The sequence below is a fragment of the Odontesthes bonariensis genome, chromosome 17, assembly GCF_027942865.1.
Source record: "Odontesthes bonariensis isolate fOdoBon6 chromosome 17, fOdoBon6.hap1, whole genome shotgun sequence".
Lineage (NCBI taxonomy): Eukaryota > Metazoa > Chordata > Actinopteri > Atheriniformes > Atherinopsidae > Odontesthes > Odontesthes bonariensis.
In genome coordinates, this window is record NC_134522.1 from 1,468,572 (window position 1) to 1,491,940 (window position 23,369).

The 23,369-nt window shown below is 44.5% G+C and overlaps 1 protein-coding gene across 1 annotated transcript in view; it reads left to right on the forward strand.

The window, feature by feature from the left end:
• Positions 1–17,854: 17,854 nt before the first annotated feature.
• Positions 17,855–23,369, forward strand: part of LOC142366608 (neurexin-3a-like) — a 112,376-nt gene continuing 106,861 nt past the window's right edge. The window contains exon 1 of the mRNA XM_075448556.1: positions 17,855–18,087. The gene's annotated coding sequence lies outside the window, so the exon portion shown is untranslated. The remainder of the gene's footprint in view (positions 18,088–23,369) is intronic.

Here is a 23,369-nt window from a genome sequence, read left to right on the forward strand (position 1 = left end):
AACATGTTGGTGGCATGGAGGTCGCATGGTGGTAACATGGAGGTCGCATGGAGGTAACATGGAGGTCGCATGGAGGTCGCATAGTGGTGGCATGGAGGTCGCATGGTGGTTACATGGAGGTCGCATGGAGGTCGCATGGTGGTAACATGGAGGTCGCATGGAGGTCGCATGGAGGTCGCATGGTGGTAACATGGAGGTAACATGGTGGTGGCATGGAGGTCGCATGGAGGTAACATGGTGGTCGCATGGAGGTCGCATGGTGGTGGCATGGAGGTCGCATGGAGGTAACATGGAGGTGGCATGGAGGTCGGATGGAGGTAACATGGTGGTCGCATGGTGGTGGCATGGAGGTCGCATGGTGGTTACATGGAGGTCGCATGGTGGTCGCATGGAGGTCGCATGGTGGTAACATGGAGGTCGCATGGTGGTCGCATGGAGGTCGCATGGAGGTCGCATGGTGGTAACATGGAGGTCGCATGGTGGTAACATGGAGGTCGCATGGAGGTAACATGGAGGTCGCATGGAGGTCGCATGGTGGTGGCATGGAGGTCGCATGGTGGTTACATGGAGGTCGCATGGAGGTCGCATGGTGGTAACATGGAGGTCGCATGGAGGTCGCATGGAGGTTGCATGGAGGTCACATGGTGGTGGCATGGAGGTCGCATGGTGGTGGCATGGAGGTCGCATGGAGGTCGCATGGAGGTCGCATGGAGGTCGCATGGTGGTGGCATGGAGGTCGCATGGAGGTAACATGGTGGTCGCATGGAGGTCGCATGGAGTTAACATGGAGGTCGCATGGTGGTCACATGGAGGTCGCATGGAGGTAACATGGAGGTGGCATGGAGGTAACATGGTGGTCGCATGGTGGTGAAATGGAGGTCGCATGGTGGTAACATGGAGGTCGCATGGTGGTCGCATGGAGGTCGCATGGTGGTAACATGGAGGTCGTATGGTGGTAACATGGAGGTCGCACAGAGGTCGTATGGTGGTGGCATGGAGGTCGCATGGATGTCGCATGGAGGTCGCATGGTGGTAACATGGAGGTCGCATGGTGGTCGCATGGTGGTAACATGGAGGTCGCATGGAGGTCGCATGGAGGTCGCATGGTGGTAACATGGAGGTCGCATGGAGGTCGCATGGAGTTAACATGGAGGTCGCATGGAGGTCGCATGGAGTTAACATGGAGGTCGCATGGAGGTCGCATGGTGGTCACATGGAGGTCGCATGGTGGTCGCATGGAGGTCGCATGGTGGTAACATGGAGGTCGCATGGTGGTTACATGGAGGTCGCATGGTGGTCGCATGGAGGTCGCATGGTGGTAACATGGAGGTCGCATGGTGGTAACATGGAGGTCGCATGGAGGTAACATGGAGGTCGCATGGAGGTCGCATGGTGGTGGCATGGAGGTCGCATGGTGGTTACATGGAGGTCGCATGGAGGTCGCATGGTGGTAACATGGAGGTCGCATGGAGGTCGCATGGAGGTCGCATGGTGGTAACATGGAGGTAACAAGTTGGTGGCATGGAGGTCGCATGGAGGTAACATGTTGGTCGCATGGAGGTCGCATGGTGGTGGCATGGAGGTCGCATGGAGGTAACATGGAGGTCGCATGGAGGTCGCATGGTGGTGGCATGGAGGTCGCATGGTGGTTACATGGAGGTCGCATGGAGGTCGCATGGTGGTAACATGGAGGTCGCATGGAGGTCGCATGGAGGTCGCATGGAGGTCGCATGGTGGTAACATGGAGGTCGCATGGAGGTCGCATGGTGGTCACATGGAGGTCGCATGGTGGTCGCATGGAGGTCGCATGGTGGTAACATGGAGGTCGCATGGTGGTTACATGGAGGTCGCATGGTGGTCGCATGGAGGTCGCATGGTGGTAACATGGAGGTCGCATGGTGGTAACATGGAGGTCGCATGGAGGTAACATGGAGGTCGCATGGAGGTCGCATGGTGGTGGCATGGAGGTCGCATGGTGGTTACATGGAGGTAACATGTTGGTGGCATGGAGGTCGCATGGAGGTAACATGTTGGTCGCATGGAGGTCGCATGGTAGTGGCATGGAGGTCGCATGGAGGTAACATGGAGGTCGCATGGAGGTCGCATGGTGGTGGCATGGAGGTCGCATGGTGGTTACATGGAGGTCGCATGGAGGTAACATGGAGGTCGCATGGAGGTCGCATGGAGGTCGCATGGTGGTAACATGGAGGTAACATGGTGGTGGCATGGAGGTCGCATGGAGGTAACATGTTGGTCGCATGGAGGTCGCATGGTGGTGGCATGGAGGTCGCATGGAGGTAACATGGAGGTGGCATGGAGGTCGGATGGAGGTAACATGGAGGTGGCATGGAGGTCGGATGGAGGTAACATGGTGGTCGCATGGTGGTGGCATGGAGGTCGCATGGTGGTTACATGGAGGTCGCATGGTGGTCGCATGGAGGTCGCATGGTGGTAACATGGAGGTCGCATGGTGGTCGCATGGAGGTCGCATGGTGGTAACATGGAGGTCGCATGGTGGTAACATGGAGGTCGCATGGAGGTAACATGGAGGTCGCATGGAGGTCGCATGGTGGTGGCATGGAGGTCGCATGGTGGTTACATGGAGGTCGCATGGAGGTCGCATGGTGGTAACATGGAGGTCGCATGGAGGTCGCATGGAGGTCACATGGTGGTGGCATGGAGGTCGCATGGTGGTGGCATGGAGGTCGCATGGAGGTAACATGGTGGTCGCATGGAGGTCGCATGGAGTTAACATGGAGGTCGCATGGAGGTCGCATGGTGGTCACATGGAGGTCGCATGGAGGTAACATGGTGGTGGCATGGAGGTCGCATGGAGGTAACATGGTGGTCGCATGGAGGTCGCATGGAGTTAACATGGAGGTCGCATGGAGGTCGCATGGTGGTCACATGGAGGTCGCATGGAGGTAACATGGTGGTGGCATGGAGGTCGCATGGAGGTAACATGGTGGTGGCATGGAGGTCGCATGGTGGTGGCATGGAGGTCGCATGGAGGTAACATGGTGGTCGCATGGAGGTCGCATGGAGTTAACATGGAGGTCGCATGGAGGTCGCATGGTGGTCACATGGAGGTCGCATGGAGGTAACATGGTGGTGGCATGGAGGTCGCATGGAGGTAACATGGTGGTCGCATGGAGGTCGCATGGAGTTAACATGGAGGTCGCATGGAGGTCGCATGGTGGTCACATGGAGGTCGCATGGAGGTAACATGGTGGTGGCATGGAGGTCGCATGGAGGTAACATGGTGGTCGCATGGAGGTCGTATGGAGTTAACATGGAGGTCGCATGGAGGTCGCATGGAGGTCACATGGAGGTCGCATGGAGGTAACATGGTGGTCGCATGGTGGTGGCATGGAGGTCGCATGGTGGTCGCATGGAGGTCGCATGGTGGTCGCATGGAGGTCGCATGGAGGTCGTATGGTGGTAACATGGAGGTCGCATGGTGGTCGCATGGAGGTCGCATGGAGGTCGTATGGTGGTAACATGGAGGTCGCACAGAGGTCGTATGGTGGTGGCATGGAGGTCGCATGGATGTCGCATGGAGGTCGCATGGTGGTAACATGGAGGTCGCATGGTGGTCGCATGGTGGTAACATGGAGGTCGCATGGAGGTCGCATGGAGGTCGCATGGTGGTAACATGGAGGTCGCATGGAGGTCGCATGGAGGTCGCATGGTGGTAACATGGAGGTCGCATGGAGGTCGCATGGTGGTAACATGGAGGTCGCATGGAGGTCGCATGGTGGTAACATGGAGGTCGCACAGAGGTCGTATGGTGGTGGCATGGAGGTCGCATGGATGTCGCATGGAGGTCGCATGGTGGTAACATGGAGGTCGCATGGTGGTCGCATGGTGGTAACATGGAGGTCGCATGGAGGTCGCATGGAGGTCGCATGGTGGTAACATGGAGGTCGCATGGAGGTCGCATGGAGTTAACATGGAGGTCGCATGGAGGTCGCATGGAGTTAACATGGAGGTCGCATGGAGGTCGCATGGTGGTCACATGGAGGTCGCATGGTGGTCGCATGGAGGTCGCATGGTGGTAACATGGAGGTCGCATGGTGGTAACATGGAGGTCGCATGGAGGTAACATGGAGGTCGCATGGAGGTCGCATGGTGGTGGCATGGAGGTCGCATGGTGGTTACATGGAGGTCGCATGGAGGTCGCATGGTGGTAACATGGAGGTCGCATGGAGGTCGCATGGAGGTCGCATGGTGGTAACATGGAGGTAACATGTTGGTGGCATGGAGGTCGCATGGAGGTAACATGTTGGTCGCATGGAGGTCGCATGGTGGTGGCATGGAGGTCGCATGGAGGTAACATGGAGGTCGCATGGAGGTCGCATGGTGGTGGCATGGAGGTCGCATGGTGGTTACATGGAGGTCGCATGGAGGTCGCATGGTGGTCGCATGGAGGTCGCATGGAGGTCGCATGGAGGTCGCATGGAGGTAACATGGAGGTAACATGGTGGTGGCATGGAGGTCGCATGGAGGTAACATGTTGGTCGCATGGAGGTCGCATGGTGGTGGCATGGAGGTCGCATGGAGGTAACATGGAGGTGGCATGGAGGTCGGATGGAGGTAACATGGTGGTCGCATGGTGGTGGCATGGAGGTCGCATGGTGGTTACATGGAGGTCGCATGGTGGTCGCATGGAGGTCGCATGGTGGTAACATGGAGGTCGCATGGTGGTCGCATGGAGGTCGCATGGTGGTAACATGGAGGTCGCATGGTGGTAACATGGAGGTCGCATGGAGGTAACATGGAGGTCGCATGGAGGTCGCATGGTGGTGGCATGGAGGTCGCATGGTGGTTACATGGAGGTCGCATGGAGGTCGCATGGTGGTAACATGGAGGTCGCATGGAGGTCGCATGGAGGTCACATGGTGGTGGCATGGAGGTCGCATGGTGGTGGCATGGAGGTCGCATGGAGGTAACATGGTGGTCGCATGGAGGTAACATGGAGGTCGCATGGTGGTCGCATGGTGGTCACATGGAGGTCGCATGGAGGTAACATGGTGGTGGCATGGAGGTCGCATGGAGGTAACATGGTGGTCGCATGGAGGTCGCATGGAGTTAACATGGAGGTCGCATGGAGGTCGCATGGTGGTCACATGGAGGTCGCATGGAGGTAACATGGTGGTGGCATGGAGGTCGCATGGAGGTAACATGGTGGTGGCATGGAGGTCGCATGGTGGTGGCATGGAGGTCGCATGGAGGTAACATGGTGGTCGCATGGAGGTCGCATGGAGTTAACATGGAGGTCGCATGGAGGTCGCATGGTGGTCACATGGAGGTCGCATGGAGGTAACATGGTGGTGGCATGGAGGTCGCATGGAGGTAACATGGTGGTCGCATGGAGGTCGCATGGAGTTAACATGGAGGTCGCATGGAGGTCGCATGGTGGTCACATGGAGGTCGCATGGAGGTAACATGGTGGTGGCATGGAGGTCGCATGGAGGTAACATGGTGGTCGCATGGAGGTCGTATGGAGTTAACATGGAGGTCGCATGGAGGTCGCATGGAGGTCACATGGAGGTCGCATGGAGGTAACATGGTGGTCGCATGGTGGTGGCATGGAGGTCGCATGGTGGTCGCATGGAGGTCGCATGGTGGTCGCATGGAGGTCGCATGGAGGTCGTATGGTGGTAACATGGAGGTCGCATGGTGGTCGCATGGAGGTCGCATGGAGGTCGTATGGTGGTAACATGGAGGTCGCACAGAGGTCGTATGGTGGTGGCATGGAGGTCGCATGGATGTCGCATGGAGGTCGCATGGTGGTAACATGGAGGTCGCATGGTGGTCGCATGGTGGTAACATGGAGGTCGCATGGAGGTCGCATGGAGGTCGCATGGTGGTAACATGGAGGTCGCATGGAGGTCGCATGGAGGTCGCATGGTGGTAACATGGAGGTCGCATGGAGGTCGCATGGTGGTAACATGGAGGTCGCATGGAGGTCGCATGGTGGTAACATGGAGGTCGCATGGAGGTCGCATGGTGGTAACATGGTGGTGGCATGGTTGTTACATGGAGGTCGCATGGAGGTCGCATGCCAGAGAGCCCGAGCTAGCTCCCACAGACTCGATGGGTCCCACACAGTTTTTGGGATGTCTGGGATCCATCCCTTGAGGGGGGGGTCTCTGTCATGTCACCAGATGTTTTGGTAAATTAAGTTTGTTTACCATGTCATTTTGTTAAGTTTTAGGTTCAGGTCTTGGGTTTCGTTTTGCCATGCCACCTATTTCCTCTGTCCTTCTCCTGCCTTTCCATCAGCTTAACTTCCCTCACCTGTGTTTTCCCCATCAGCTGCACTCAATCACCTTCCACAGTATTTAGTCTCCAGGTTTGTCCATGCTCAGAGCCAGATCCTCATTCGTCACTCGTCACCTGTCACTCCAAAGTTAATTACCTTTCTTGCATTCATAGTCATGTTTTGTTTTTGTCACAGTTTAGTTTTTGATATCCGGCTCAGCCGCGCTTTTTGTTAAAACCTTTTCTGAAAATAAACCGAGTTGTGTTTTTCGAAAGCATCCGCATCCTTCCTCACACCCACCCCACCTGACATCTGTGAACTTGGCTGACCTTTCAAAGATTAAAATGATGTGACTGACCAGCTGTTTCCGGTCTGAGCCGACAAACGATAAACAGGGACTTCCCAGATGTGATGTGAGATGAAAGGAATTCCTGAAGAAGAGCTCTCTCTGTTTTCCTCTTGTGGATGTCCACCACAGCTGTTGTTGTTGTTTTTTACTGCTCAAGGTTTGTTTCCTGTTAGGACAACTACTACTTCTTCTGAATTACAATCATAAACAGCTAACTGACACCATGCAGAGAGTTTATTCACCGTCACGTTTTTTTTTAGTGGCTTCAGATTAGCTTTGCTGATGAATTTAAACCTGACTAATATCATCCAACTTGCTCAGCTGTCTGAAAACAGAAACAGAAAAATATAAGGACTTCTCCATCTCTGGGTTCTTTCCATCTTTATATCTTTTGATCTTTAATTATTTTACCAGTGAGGTTCAGAAAGATCTCTGCACAAAGAGAAAAACTGCACTTAGATGCATGAATTCTGGATTTCTAACTGCGATGAACCCTTGTTGAAACATGAATTCTTTCTTTTCAATGTGCAATCAGCCCGTCTTTAATGCTTCATTCACTCTCAGATACGGTCACATGCTGCCTCCCAGCAGTTTAGTCAGTGTTAACTCCGCTGTGAGAGACAGTCAGGACTGTAAAATGTTAAATTATTGTGGGCAGAAGCAGTCAGAGATGAGCTAAAAAGTCCAGCTAAAATAGGTTAACATTTTGAGCTGAGTCATGGACAAAACATAAAGAGTAGGAACTGTTCAGACCTGCAGGAGTGAAGCTGTTCAGACAACAGTTGGATCAGGGGCGTGGCTACTAATAAATGCAGGTGGTGATTTAAAAAAAGCATATATCTGCAAAGTTTATAGTTTTTCATTTATTTTTTTGTTATTGTGTCCCCCCCCCCCCCCCCCCCCTCCATAACCTTAACCACTTGCTGCTGAAAAAAAAGGCGATTTTCACATTTTCGGATGTTCTTGTTGTATATAATGATCTGAAATGTAGACTTAATGAAGGTAATAAACAGCTGGAGTTGGCTGGATGTCTTGCCCCAAGTATCTACTTGAATTTAAACCCTCAATGGAGAATGTGGAGCATGTTAAACAAAAGCTATGGCATCCTGGTCCAAAAAAAACAAAAAACAAACAAAATTGATGGTCATGATTTATACTGGTGTGACCATATTTTATAACCGAATTGAATTATTACTATTATTATTGTTATTATTATTATTATGCTTGGAGTTATAGTAGTGTTTTTTTCTTTTCAGGTATTGTTTTCTGCCCCCCCAGATGAGCTAACTGCCCATCCACACATGCCGTTCTGCCCAAACCTCTGAGTTAGAGGCTCTTTTTCAAGGTTAATGTAGAGAAGGAAGATTGATGAAATCCCAAAAAGTGAAACTGTAGTCGTGCAGAGAGCCTTCACGCTCCTGTTTTCCCTCGCAGTAAAAGCACTTTAAATGCCCTGCAGCAGTTTGAGAGGTTTATGTAAACAATCTAATTGCCAGAAAACATTTTAACGACACTAATATTAATGATAATGCTGAAATAAATTAACGGGAATTCCTAAAAGCTAAAATGCTGCCAGCAACAATGAGTGAAGAGGCCAAGAGAGAACACCATTCATTAACGCGTTTCCATGGCGACACGCTCGTCCTTAATCAAGTGTGCACATGACGAGCTGCACAGAATAATAACTCAGATTTTATCCTACATATTACATTAATATTAATACCGCTGATGTTCCCAACACAACTCACGCTGCAGCGAAGGGGATTTGGGCCAAACTTCATCATTTTCTGTTGCCAAACCGAACCAAACAGTCAGTGATGGGTAACCGTCTGCAGAGGAGCTCTGAAGCGCCACTGGAAACACGAGGAAGGTTAAAAAAAGTTGCCCAAAACAAAGATATTTGCAGTTTAAGAGCCTGATTAATATCTGAGCCCAACTTAACCTAATTTCCTGTATTGTAAATAAACATCTGGCATATGTAAGAACTAGAGCTGGGCGAGTTAACTCGTTATTATCGCGTTAACTCGCTAATTATTTAACGCCGAAAAATATTTTATCGCGTATTAACGCAGGTTTTATTATTGTAAAAGTCTGTTGAACGCATCACATTCACACAGTTACAGCAAACACCACGAAGCATGGAGGAATAAAATAAAGCTAAACTAGCAGCTAACATCACCGCTACAGGTGTGAAGCTCACGGAGCTAACCGGCGCTACTTCCTGTTTTACTTGTTTCAACATAAAAGCACTTATTTCAAATTAATTTTAAAAAAACTCCTGCATTTACAACCAAGTTGAATTGTCTTCTCAGCGTAGTAGTTCCAGTCTAAAATATCACTTAAAGGCAAAACACACAACTGATAGCAGCAAGTCATTCAAGGAAACAGACAGTGGAGCGAGGCTTCTACATAAAAACTACAGAAAGATGCTGATGTTAAAAGTGTGTTTGCACAACAAATGTTATGGCACTTTCATTCATATGGCAGCACATTTAAAATAAAGCTAAATGCTAAAAGCTATACGCTACTTTTGGATTCATTTTTGGATTCTGCGTACAAATGCGATTAATCGTGATTAATCAGCGAAATCATGTGATTAATTAGATTAAACATTTTAATCGTTGCCCAGCCCTATTGTTTACCTTACAAAGAGTGAGAAACAGCAGCTACATTATGTGTCTTCTGTGTCAACCAAAACAAACGCACATTTCAGCAGAAACTCAACATCTAACCTGAGGAAACATGTAGCGCTAAGTTTCCTAAACTCGTTTTTCCCCCATGGATAGGTGAATGTTTGTTTTTTAGGTTACATATGGGTTACATATGTTTTACACATTTCCTAAGTCTCTTTGATTTTTTTTTTTGAAGTTCTTGAATTTACCTGGATTATTTTTAATTTAAGCTATTTTGTAATTAATTAATTCATTTTAACTTATTTGATCAATTGGATGAACTCTAATCTGCCTAAAGATGATTATTTAGTATTTTTGTCTGTCTGATTGAATGCTTGTGTTAACAAATAAATCAGACGTTACTCAACAGTTACTCAGTACTTGAGTAGTTTTTTCACCAAGCACTTTTTAACTCTTACTCAAGTAATTATTTGGATGAATACTTTTTACTTTTACTTGAGTACAATTTTTGGATTTTGCGTACAAATGCGATTAATCAGGGAAATCATGTGATTAATTAGATTAAACATTTTAATCGTTGCCCAGCCCTAGTAAGAACACAAAGATCCACGACTGGATCCACCATCACACCTCCTGCCTCCACACTACGATCTCCGGTGTTGGTCCCTGGAAAAATATGCAGTTATGGAAGAATAAAGGCTCAAAAGATTGTTGTGCTTCTGGTGACGTTTCCACATGCAGGGACGGATTTACTCACCAAACTAAAGCTACTTTATTCCTGCTTTGTAACCATTACTTATCGAAGACTATTTGTAGCTCATTGTTTTTAATGAGTTTTCCCTCAGCCAACTCAAACTAAATGCCCGGCTACACATTTCTGTCTACATGAAAACAAACAGATACTTTTTCTGGTGAAAACCACCTCGTTCTCAAAGTTCTCCGACTTCATTTGGCACCAGAACGCTCAACGATGGCCTCAGGTTCTGTTTCATGAAGCGGTGCACTCCATAATATGTTCTGATCTCTCTCATTTAATGCAGAATGTGGCTGGAAGCGGCTTTGAAAAGTGCTTTGAGTGGCCAACAGGACTAGAAAAGTGTTATACTATTCCATTTTTTTTTTTTTTTTTTGCTTTTCTTCCCAACATTATCTTTGAGTTTTCAACATGTTTCCAAAACACACATATATTCAGAAATAAGAGTGCTCTCATATACAAGGAGATATCAGGTGCAAAGTTATTACACATTAAATTAATTTAAATGATTTTATTTGTTTCTCTTTATATTCTTTTATGTATTTTAATGCTTCTTCCACTCCCTGCAGCAATACTTTTATTTTATGTAAAGCACTTTGAATTTGTACTATTTGTACATGAAATGTGCTATATAGATAAATTTGATTTGATTTATCCAACATTCAAATTGTCCTTCCTTGCAAGTCAGATATTTATGAGTATATAATATAGAGCAACACTTAGTACAAGTATAAAAACAAAAAGAAAAGAAAAAAAAAAGAAAAGAAACAACAACCAGAACAATAAACGTTTCTCTATCTTGTCAAGAATAAGCCCATATTATTTCGCTATTGTACCTATATGTCCATATACTGTCTATTTGTGATATTGTTATGTTTTTGTTTTTTACTATTTGTGATTTTAATGTGTTTTTATCTACTTTATGTACAGTGACCTTGAGTGTCCAAAAAGGCGCCTTCTAAAATTTAATTTATTATATTATTATTATTTTTATATGGTTCAAAAATACAGATTCAGATGTACAATCCATACAGAATAAAAAAAAAAAAAAATGAAATATCAAAAGAAAATAGATCACAGAAAGGACTACCAACAACTCCGCCTCTACGTCTTCGTTACCCACATTACTTAAATCTACACTCTCCATATATTCTATAAAAGGACCATAAATGTTTTGAAATAGTGATATTTTCCCTTTTTATAATGTAAGTTATCTTCTCCATAGGTACAGTTTATTATTCCATTATTAGTCCATTTATAGAAGGAAAGCTTTCCTGTTTCTGACGGCAGCTCCAGCTCAGGTGGAAGTGCTGTTGATGCTCTGTAACACTCAGTAAACTCTATTATTCTCCAGTTTTGCTTTGTGGCTGAGGTTCACAGCGCTAGTCAGCCTGTAGTCTGTGTTTCCATTGTTGTTGTCATGCCCATTCATCATCTGGCACACAAAAAAATAACATCCAATTGGTCTCGTTTAGTTTTCTTCCTCACACACACAATTTGACGCTCGCGGCTTCATTTGAAATGCTTTGTGTCTGCCCTCCAATTTCTTCTTTGATTAAAAACAACGAGAAAAACGCTCATAAACGCGTTTATAAACGCAGAATTCTGCGTGCGAAGCTGACAAGATTACATGCGAGAGCCTTAATAAAGGTTTGAGTGCAGAACACGGAGGGTGTCTGAGCAGAGATAAAGGCCATCACAGCAGAGAGGAAGCGCCACAACAAGCTTATTAGCAGCTGCCAAGATAACGGGAGACTCGGTTCACTGCGAGGCTGGAATGAACTCCAAGTGAGGAGCTGACATGTGTGAGATATGTTGATGAGGTGGAGAGATGCATCTCTGCAGCTCATTGGTGAAAACCGACACATTTACCGTTAGAAAGGTCAGAAAGCGACGTTTTTATTTCCTATATCATCACAAAGATCCGTCAGCGCTCTACATCATGAAGCTCCGGGACAGACCATGGCTGTGTTCGAAACCGCATAGTACATACTGCATACTACATACTGCATACTGCATACTACATACAGCATACTGCATACTGCATACTACATACTGCATACTACATACTGCATACTGCATACTACATACTGCATACTACATACTGCATACTGCATACTACATACTGCATACTGCATACTACATACTACATACTTCCATACTGCATACTGCATACTGATCGATCAGACAGTATGCAGAGCGTTTACCCACAATGCATTTCGCTCCTTCCCGAGCCGAAATCAGCCGGCCTGAAGCTGATTTCTCTTAAGCTCTAAACTCTGTAAACTTTAGCAACATTTGAAACATTTTCAGGAGAGAAAGTAGTCGTTTAGATCCCCAACGTGTTGAAAACCTGACAAAATACCGGCTGTTTACAATTTAGTTCCCACGAATTCGGCGCTACTAAAGCTAGCCGCAGTGAGCAACGCACTTCCTGTTATTTTCACAAAATAAAATACCCGTTGCCTTTTATCATAGGGGAAGCCATTACCATACAATTGGTGCTTTTGTTTTGAAAACAGGAAGTGAACCTACCCTCGTTGTAGCTAGCTTGAAACTGCCGTTTTGACAGGAAATGACGATCGGCGACGTCACGTTACGTTGCATCTTGGGTAGTTTGAGTATGAGTAGTAACCTCATGATGCATACCCAACATTTCAGAGAATCTAGTATGCATCAGGGAACTTCTGCTTACTCAAACTCGCATACTAACTCAGAAAGTTAGTATGAGTAGTACGAGAAGTATGCGGTTTCGAACAATATCTCATTTGTATACTTAAAAGAGATTTAGAGACTTAAAAACTTAGTCACTTAAAAGACTTAAAGGCCTTTCCCGGACGACTACAAATCAGGCTTTGGTCACTCTTACATTTGTGGACTGCTGTTTGACTGCTGTTAGCTTGTTTTTTTGGAGCCAGAAATGACGTCCACGATGGGTGGGATGAACCATCGACAGACCCTCACACGTTTAATTCTCCCTGTTTGGAACCCTTAAGTGGCCATTCGAGGAACTGCAGCTTTCATTATTTCCACCCCTGAGGTTTCTCCTCAGTCTGACCGCACTCTGAACCCTCCGACTCGTTCACAAACTCCGGTTTATTTGTGTGAAACACAGTTTGAAGTTTGGAATATGCTGAACGGTGTGTCGGCTTCGGGTCCAGGTGGAACGCAGCTTTGTTTTCCCACACAGAGAATTAGAGAGAATTACTGAAGACGTCGAGGTAACTTAATCCCAGCGGGTGACAGGTGTGCTATTGAAAGGTGTAACGTGAAAGAGTGGGTGTGGATAAACAGGCAATGCCCTGGAAGAAAGGAGCTCAAACAAACGTCCGCCTGATCTGTTGTGAGCAGTGCTGTTGATTCAGCTGTATTTACTGTGTGGACACTAGTGTCTATATACACATTTAGTTTGGTTTTTAACCACTAAATCTTAAAGGGGAGCAGCTTCTGATCATGGAAACATGATGAGAAACTGTAATGTTTCAGTAAAATAGTGTAACGATGACTAAAATAAAGTAAATCTTCTTTTGGATTGGGTTTTAATTCGATTGCAGAGATTATGAAACCAAAACCATGTTTTTTTATGTCAACTTCATCTGTGTTGCTGTAAAATCTCAGTGAACTTTTCTATAACACATTAAAACACATGAAAAAACATGAATAAACACATGAAAAAACACATGAAACTCCTCCAGATTCCCTGAATGCTTTCATGATATTCTGCTCTGCAGAGGGAGAAATATGCAGATCCCTTCCAGCATTTCTCTGAGGAACTTTGTTTTAAACACATTTGTGGACAAACTGGAGCTCCTCTGAACATCTCTACCTGTCGTGGAAGCTGCCTTAAGACCAGATCATGGTTTTAATCTGTTCATATTTTCCATCCATCCCAACTTTTCCCTGGGAATGTGTTGCAGGCACGTTAGGTTTTTGTAATGAGATAAAATCACTTTGTTTTAATAGCATTTTTTCATAATGTCCTAACTTTTTCTCTGATCTGGGGTTGGAGCTGCAGTAATGATAAAATAATGTGAATTAAATTCTCCATCATGAGCCCAACAGCATTGCGTCGTCCTCATAAATCTGACCTGGTGACATTTAGAGTAAAAGGGATGGAGGTAACAGCCCTTCTTTGTTTAGATTTTCTCAAAACAAAAATGTTTGGCATTAAAATAATGGCATTATGATAATAAAATAAAAGGTGGTGGAAGAAATGTTCAGCGCTTACATCCAACGAGAGAGCTAAAAAAGGAGCCAGTTCAGCACCTTGGACAGCGCTCACTGATTCAGCTGCTGAAAATGAAGAAAACACATGAAAACACATAAAACACATGACAACACATGAGAAAACACATGAAAAAACACATAACACACATGAAAATACATGAAAAACACATAAAAACACATAAAACACATGACAACACATAAAAACACATGAAAACACATAAAAACACATGAAAACACATGAAAAAACACATGAAAACACATGAAAAAACATATAAAAACATATAAAACACATGAAAACACATGAAAACACATGAAAAAACACATAAAACACATGAAAAACACATGAAAACACATGCAAAAACACATGAAAACACACATAAAAACATAAAACACATGAAAACACATAAAAATACATGAAAACACATGAAAAAACACATGACAACACATGAGAAAACACATGAAAAAACACATAAAACACATGAAAATACATGAAAAACACATAAAAACACATAAAACACATGAAAACACATGAAAACACACATAAAAACACATAAAACACATAAAAAACACATGAAAAAACACATGAAATCACATGAAAAAACATATAAAAACATATAAAACACATAAAACACATGAAAACACACATGAAAACACATAAAACACATGAAAAAACACATAAAACACATGAAAAAACACACGAAAACACACATAAAAACACATAAAACATATTAAAACACATGAAAATACATAAAAACATATAAAACACATGAACACACATGAAAACACATAAAAACACATGAAAACACACATAAAAACACAAAACACATGAAAAAACACATAAAAACACATGAAAACACATAAAACACATGAAAAACACATGAAAAACACATGAAAACACATGAAAAACACATGAAAACATACATAAAAACACATGAAAACATATAAAACACATAAAAACACGTGAAAACACATGAAAAAACGCATGAAAACACATAAAAACACACTTAAAACACATGAAAAAGGAGCCAGTTCAGCACCTTGGACAGCGCTCTCTGCTTTAGCTGCAGAAGATGGACGAAAGGCTCAGATTGTCCTGAAATATTCCAACAGAAGGAACGTAGGCGGCATTCAGAGCTCAGGAGACGCTGCAGGTAAAAGTGTCTCATGGCAGTTATTAAAAAAGAATAAAGACTGTATGCATCACTCAATATTTCTTTTAAAGAACAGAGACATTCAGAGCAATCATGTTAAGAAAAAATGTGTCATGTTGTGTCATTATTCTGCAGACGAATAATGGGAAGAAAAAAAAAGAGAAAAGGTCTTTTCTTTCCTCAAAAGCCAGTTTTCTATTCAACAGAATATTTTATAAGTTCACAAAGTCCTAGTGTGAATATACCTGCATGTGTCCTCTTAATGGGGTGTTTTCTTTCTTTCCACTTTCATTTTTATTGGGTTTTCACTAGGGCTGGGCAACGATTAAAATGTTTAATCTGATTAATCACATGATTTCCCTGATTAATCGCGATTAATCGCATTTGTACGCAGAATCCAAAAATGAATCCAAAAGTAGCGTATAGCTTTTAGCATTTAGCTTTATTTTAAATGTGCTGCCATATAAATGAAAGTGCCATAACATTTGTTGTGCAAACACACTTTTAACATCAGCATCTTTCTGTAGTTTTTATGTAGAAGCCTCGCTCCACTGTCTGTTTCCTTGAATGACTTGCTGCTATCAGTTGTGTGTTTTGCCTTTAAGTGATATTTTAGACTGGAACTACTACGCTGAGAAGACAATTCAACTTGGCAGTGTTTACAGATGACTTTGGTTCTGTCGACTCCGCCGTCTGGAAGAACTTTAACATGAAAATGGCCGAGTAAAAGTTCCGTACCCTTCTCCATGTTTGGTGGATCCGCCGATTACTTTCTTTTCCTGTTCCACAGCAGACAGCAGCAGACTTTTACAAAATAAAAGCCTGTGAGCAACAGACTTTTACAAAATAAAAGCCTGTGAGCAGCAGACTTTTACAAAATAAAAGCCTGTGAGCGACAGACTTTTACAAAATAAAAGCCTGTGAGCAGCAGACTTTTACAAAATAAAAGCCTGTGAGCAACAGACTTTTACAAAATAAAAGCCTGTGAGCAACAAACTTTTACAAAATAAAATAAATGATAAAACAGGGGCGGTCCGTGGCGTAGTGGGTTGAGCAGGCCCCCCATGTACAGAGGCTACAGTCCTCGCTGCAGCTGGCCCTGGTTCGAGTCCCGCATCAGACGGCCCTTTGCTGCGTGTTGTTCCCCCTCTCTCTGCCCCTTGCTTCCTGTCTCTCTGAACTTTCCCTTAAAGCTGCGGTCGGCAACTTTTTTTTAGTCATATTAGCTTGAACTGTCATGGGATTCTGGAAGTAGAATATTAAATAGGCTGTTTAGGAAAAATAACGAAATCTGTAGCTCCCTCTGAAGCCTGTAATCATGCTTGCAAAAACCGAGCGCTCCCGGCTGTTTTTAACCAATCACGTTAGGGTGGAGGAATCCTACCTGTCAATCACAGCTTGTGCACACGCTGCTGAGCGTGAGTCTGCTCCAGCTTGTGTGCGCTCACACTGGTGTGAACTCACGTGCACAACCTCGTCCACAGAGGGGGAGGGACCTGAAAGTTGTGTCAGTTCGAATTTTCCGACTTTAGACTCGAATTTTGAAAACCTGCCGACGGCAGCTTTAAAGGCACAAAAGTCCCCCCTATTTTAAATTTTTTAAATTTAAATTATTATTATTTTTTAAATAAATAAATAATTAGCGTTAATGTGCGATAAAATATGTATCGGCGTTAAATATAAAATGTAAAAGTTCCGTACCCTTCTCCATGTTTGGTGGATCCGCCGATTACTTTCTTTTCCTGTTCCACAGCAGACAGCAGCAGACTTTTACAAAATAAAAGCCTGTGAGCAGCAGACTTTTACAAAATAAAAGCCTATAGCTAAAAGCTATACACTACTTTTGGATTAATTTTGGGATTTTGCGTACAAATGCGAGTAATTGTGATTAATCAGGGAAATCATGTGATTAATTAGATTAAACATTTTAATCGTTGCCCAGCCTTAGAACAAATATAATTGACTGAATTCTGCAGATAAAGTTAATCTGCTGGTTTGTTTTGTCTCTAAGGAAACAGTTTGAATAGTAAATTAAATGTTTATAAAGCCACATTCAGGAGCCCCGTTATGTCTCTTTGTCACTCTTCTCTGATATGCCACATGCATATTTATGTTGCTTTATGAGTCCTCCTCAGTTCACGTGTTTCTGCTTCAGTTTATGTTGCAACAGCTCGTGAAAGGTGATGATGAATCAGCTGTTTCAGAAAGAGGCCGCAGCCTCCCTGCTCAGATGTGACAGCCACCCCATAACTCGGTTTCACCTCCAACAGGCAGAAACACCAGAAATGAAATGACAGTTTCAGTTTGAAGGAAAGAAAAAAGTGTTTCCGTGCGCGTGTGCCCCTCCTTTTCCCCAGTCATGCGCCTTTAAATGGCGTGTGCTGAGTGCTGAGTGGAGGGCGGACCCGGGTGGCGCGCGCGTGCGCGTCGTGTGTATGTGCGTGCGTGCGTGAGCGTGTGCGCGCCTCTTGCCCGCAGCCGCCTGCGAGTCACACGGAGCAAACAGCGGCTCTTGTGCGTCTGATGCGCCGCGGTGGACGCACCTGTGAGGAGCCAGAAAAACCCAGCCCGGTCCCCGCCTGGCGCTCCCCGCCCCGCCGCGCAGCCAGCGCCGGACACACCGCTGGATTTTACCGCTCCGCGGAGAGTTGGCAGCTGGATTTTTTTTAGCAGGTGGACACTTTTTGGAGGTCTGCTGAACTGAGGTCAGTGGTCTGGTGTCTTTGTGGTCCAACCTGTTCGTAGGTGTGCGCGCTGAGCGCTTTCAGAGCTGAGTGTTTGGGGGCAGAAACGGGAGCGCGTTCCGGGGGGATGTGTGACAGAACAGCCGCGGACAGGTATCACGGGACTTTTCTTTTTTTTTTTAAAGGAGTTTAAAAGGATGAATGATTCCAGCTGAAAGTGGAGCTGGAGGCGCGGGTCTCCTTGAAGGAATGGCGGCGTTTTTGGGGGGATTCAAACCGAATTTCTGCTGTGTTGGCCTCCCGTTGGATCCCTCTGTGACAGGCGGGTGTAGAATTACAGACCTCCGCGCTCCCCTTATGTTCACTACAACAGTTCTAATTGATTTTATTTCTCATTTGGTAACGTTTTTCTGCGTTTAAAACGCGTCTTTGAGCCTGTTTTTGTTGTGAATGTGAGCAGAAGTGGCCCCGCGCGGAAGGCTTTTTCCTTCACCTTGTTTTTTTTTTTAGGAGGATGAATAATGAAGAAGATGAAGGGCAGGTGTCCGGTGTCCGCGCGCATTGTTCTCCTCCTGCAGCCTCATGTTAAAAATGTCAAACAATTGCGCTGAGGCGACGCGCGCGCGCCCCTACTGCCCCGCAAAACGCGCCTAATAGACTCTTTAAATATGGATGAATATTTTTCATGTAACCGGAGCTCGACGCGCGGCTCGGTCTGTGACCTTGTGTGAGATGGACGCGCGCAGCAGCGCCACATTCCTCCATCATGCCGCTGTTTTTCCTCCACATCCACCAGGTTACCCCCCCCCCCTCCCTTTAAAGCCGGATGGCACGCGGCTCATTTTTGGGGCAAAAAGGACACCAAAAACATTTTTCTTTTATTTTCCGAATAAAAAAGAATAAAGAATAAAACGAAATGAAGCAGCGCGGCCGCGTTCCGACCCGCTGTTCGGGGAGATGAGGCGGGTGTGTTTTACTATGATGAGTCGGCTCCCCTGTGGATCAAATGGCGTCCACGGGGACCGCGGGAGCTGCTGTCTTCCAGCTGACAACTTTTCTGTTCATCATTCTGCATCTGAAAAAGCTCCACTTTGGGCCTTTTCTGCAGAATCTCCCTTAAAAAAATCAATTTTCTTCTTGCTTAAAGTGTGTTTGACGCGCACACTGCGACACGCTGTCCCCGTTTCTGCGGGTTTCCTGCGGGAGGGAAATAAAAGGCGGTGCGCCACAGAGATCATCCACCTGCTGAGGTGGGCAGGACGGAACCTCAGGCCTCCGTCTGCAGCCTGCCTGGCGGCTCTGAGACCCTCCACCAGCCTCACGGACCGGGAACACTTCTCATGTCTGACTCTGAGGAGGATTTTTCCTCCATCACATTTCCGTCTGTCTGACTGGAGGAGTTAATAGGATTAGACGGTTTTTGTCGTGCATGTATGCAGGGGGAATTCCTAATCAGAAAATCCAAAATGGGCTTCAGGATGGGCGTGACCCGCGTGCCAGGGAATGCGTCTGTTTCTTCTTCTCCTCCGTTGAGGCCTAAAGGTGTTCCGTCACCTGCTTTAAAAACAGAAATGTGTGAAATATTTGGTGTTTTCTCCCTGAAAACAGAGATGATTCAGCTGCACCTCTGATCTGATTAAATGTTAAATGAGCTGCTTTCACACAGAAATAAATAAAATAAAAAATAGCCCCCGCTCGGCTTAATTTCCCTCTCGTTTTCTTGCTCGGGGTGGGGGTAGTTGGGGGCAGGATGGAGGCTGTTTGGGGTAATTTGGCTGTCCTGATTTTTTTCTTCTTTTTTTTTATGGGGGTTTGGCAGCCGATTAACTGCGCTGACAAATCAGGCGCAGAAAGCCAAGGGCTCTCAAGGTAACAGTAATTCCTCTGGGCGGGGAGAGCCACATATTACGCAGGATTTTTAGAGAAATGCTCCTTTCTTTCTTTCATTCTGTCGTTTTCCGCTTAATTTATCCTCCTTTTTCTCTTCCTTAAATCAGAGATGTGCAGAAGTGTGTGGCGCTGCAGAACCAAAAAACTGTTTTTAATTTGTCTCCTTTTAATTTAGGGATTTAATTCTGTTTTTCACAAACTTTATTTAAAAAAACACAAAAACCTTTTTTTTTTAAGAGAAATAACGCGCAGAATGAAATGAATCCTGGAGGAAAAAGAAAGTGTGATGTTACATAAAGTCTGACGGGGGGGGGGGGGGGGGGGGGGGGGGGCTGTGGGTGTGTTCTGGTTAATGCGTGTGCGTCCAGGATTTGGCTCGTGCACGTGTGGTGTTGTCGTTTGTGTCCAGTCATTAGTGAGGCGTGAACAATCAAGCTTTTTTTTTCTTGTTGGTGTGTGTGCGCGCACACGTGCTGATGTGCATGCAGATGTTGGAAGCGGCGCGTGTTTGAGGTGTTTGTGGGGGGGCTCTGTGGCTGGTGATGTAATGCCATGAAGGGTGCTGCAGCAGAACCTCACAGCCCGGAGAAGGCGTGTCCTGCCTGCTGGAGACCAGCACGGCGCCCACGCTGCACAGAAAAACACACACGCACACTTTCTACGCCCTTTTTTTACTCCATTTTTATTTATTTTATTTTGCAGATTAACAGAAATACAAAATACTTCCTGACAGATATATGTAAATAAATGTGAAGATATCAGAATAATTCTTTATTTTCTGTTTTTTTTTTAAATGCAGGATTTATTTCCATTAATCTAAAAATACTTTTTTATTAATTTTTTTTATTATTAAAAAACAAGTCTGTGTGAAAATAAACGGCCTCAGTCCAGAGAAGACTGATTAAATCTGGAGCTTCACTTTCTATTATTGCTGATATTTAAATGTTTTCACTTCTAAATAAATAGTTTCTTCTAAAAAATAACAAAACTAAACTGAAAATATTCTGATAATCTCAGACACCATCAGCTGGTTTTATTTCACAGTCTGACTGTTGTTCAGAAGCTTCTGGAAGGTTTATTTCAGCAAAGGATTTGAAGGCCCGATAATTGTTCACATGTAATGATGTGCAAAAGTCTTGAGCCACCTCTTATTTTTAAAATAGGAAGCAGAGATTCACTGAAACATGAACATAAACCCAGTTTATAAGGTAAAAAAACAGAGTTTGTTCAGTTCTGAGCAGCTTTAAAGTGAATCAAAGTAAAACTGAGTCATCGGAAACATCTAAAGTATAACCTTATTACAGGCATATAATGCACCTTTTTGTTAAACTCCATCAAACTCTGAGTGAATACAGGACCTGTGATTACAGGAATAATCAGAGTTTTAATCATCAAAAATAGCAAAAAATGAAAAACAAAAGTCCTGATTGAGCCTCAATTCTTCATATATTTCCATTAAAAACAGGAAGCAGCTGCAGAGATTCACTGAAACATGTTCCAACATGAACATAAACCCAGAATCTGAGGCAGAACCAGAGTTAGTTCAGTTCTGAGCAGCTTTAAAGTGAATATCTGCAGATGTTTCCATGGTAACAGCTGCAGAGATTCACTGAAACATGTTCCAACATGAACATAAACCCAGAATCTGAGGCAGAACCAGAGTTAGTTCAGTTCTGAGCAGCTTTAAAGTGAATATCTGCAGATGTTTCCATGGTAACAGCTGCAGAGATTCACTGAAACGTGTTCCAACATGAACATAAACCCAGAATCTGAGGCAGAACCAGAGTTAGTTCAGTTCTGAGCAACTTTAAAGTGAATATCTGCAGATGTTTCCATGGTAACAGCTGCAGAGATTCACTGAAACATGTTCCAACATGAACATAAACCCAGAATCTGAGGCAGAACCAGAGTTAGTTCAGTTCTGAGCAGCTTTAAAGTGAATATCTGCAGATGTTTCCATGGTAACAGCTGCAGAGATTCACTGAAACATGTTCCAACATGAACATAAACCCAGAATCTGAGGCAGAACCAGAGTTAGTTCAGTTCTGAGCAGCTTTAAAGTGAATATCTGCAGATGTTTCCATGGTAACAGCTGCAGAGATTCCCTGAAACATGTTCCAACATGAACATAAACCCAGAATCTGAGGCAGAAGCAGAGTTAGTTCAGTTCTGAGCAGCTTTAAAGTGAATATCTGCAGATGTTTCCATGGTAACAGCTGCAGAGATTCACTGAAACATGTTCCAACATGAACATAAACCCAGAATCTGAGTCAGAACCAGAGTTAGTTCAGTTCTGAGCAGCTTTAAAGTGAATATCTGCAGATGTTTCCATGGTAACAGCTGCAGAGATTCACTGAAACATGTTCCAACATGAACATAAACCCAGAATCTGAGGCAGAAGCAGAGTTAGTTCAGTTCTGAGCAGCTTTAAAGTGAATATCTGCTCTGAGCTCCTTTCCTTTCTTTAAGGAGTCTTCAGGAATAGTTTTTATGACAAGTTTTCAGCTACCAGCTCTTTGGGAATCACCTTGTTGCTGCAGAAATCCTGTTTTCTGTCTGTCACACTGTGTTATCTTTGCTGTTTTTCACACATGCAGCTAAAGAAATGGGAACAAATCTTAATTCCAGTCTAAAACCCACAAAGAGCTTCTAGATTATTCATTTCTGCTGGCATAAAACAGTTTAATCATTTCATTTATATTAATTGTTCCACAATTAGTCATTAGATTATATCTTATATTCCTTTTTTAAGCTTTAAATTGAATCTTATTTACTTTTTCTTGATGTTGAATAACATATAATTCTTATTATTGTCTGTTTTTTCCTACTTTTAGACGTGATAACGATCATTATTTTGGGATTAGGATTTTTTTTAAACTGAATTTCTTATATTAATTTGACTCTTTTGGTAACTGAAAGCAGTTTTAACGTAAATGTACCAAAAAGTTGAAACTATGAAGCTGTTTTTCACAGATGCAGCTAAAGAAATGGGAACAAATGATGTGTCTCTGTGACAGGCTGCTGGGAACAAAGAGCCTAAAGATCCAGTTTAAAATGTGGACACAGCACTGGTTCATCCCTTGAGTTAGAAGCCTTTTTCCTGCCTGAATGCTTCACAGCTCAGGGTTAAGTGGCTTAACAAAGAAAAACTGGACTGAAAATGAGGGAAAAAAGCAGAAAATGTCCAAAGATAAACTCTGAAAGAGCTTCAGGAAGCTGCAGAACTGCTGATCAGGACACTTTAAAGAAGGAAACAGGAAGAAATGAGGAGTTTTGTACATCACTGTGTGGCTGTATGATTTAATGATTTTATTTTTATGACTACATAATGATAATGTTCTTTATCTGTGTGTTTGAGTCGCTGGACTCTCCTGTCTGTTGTTCATCTTCTTGCTGAGCAGCTTCGTGCAGTT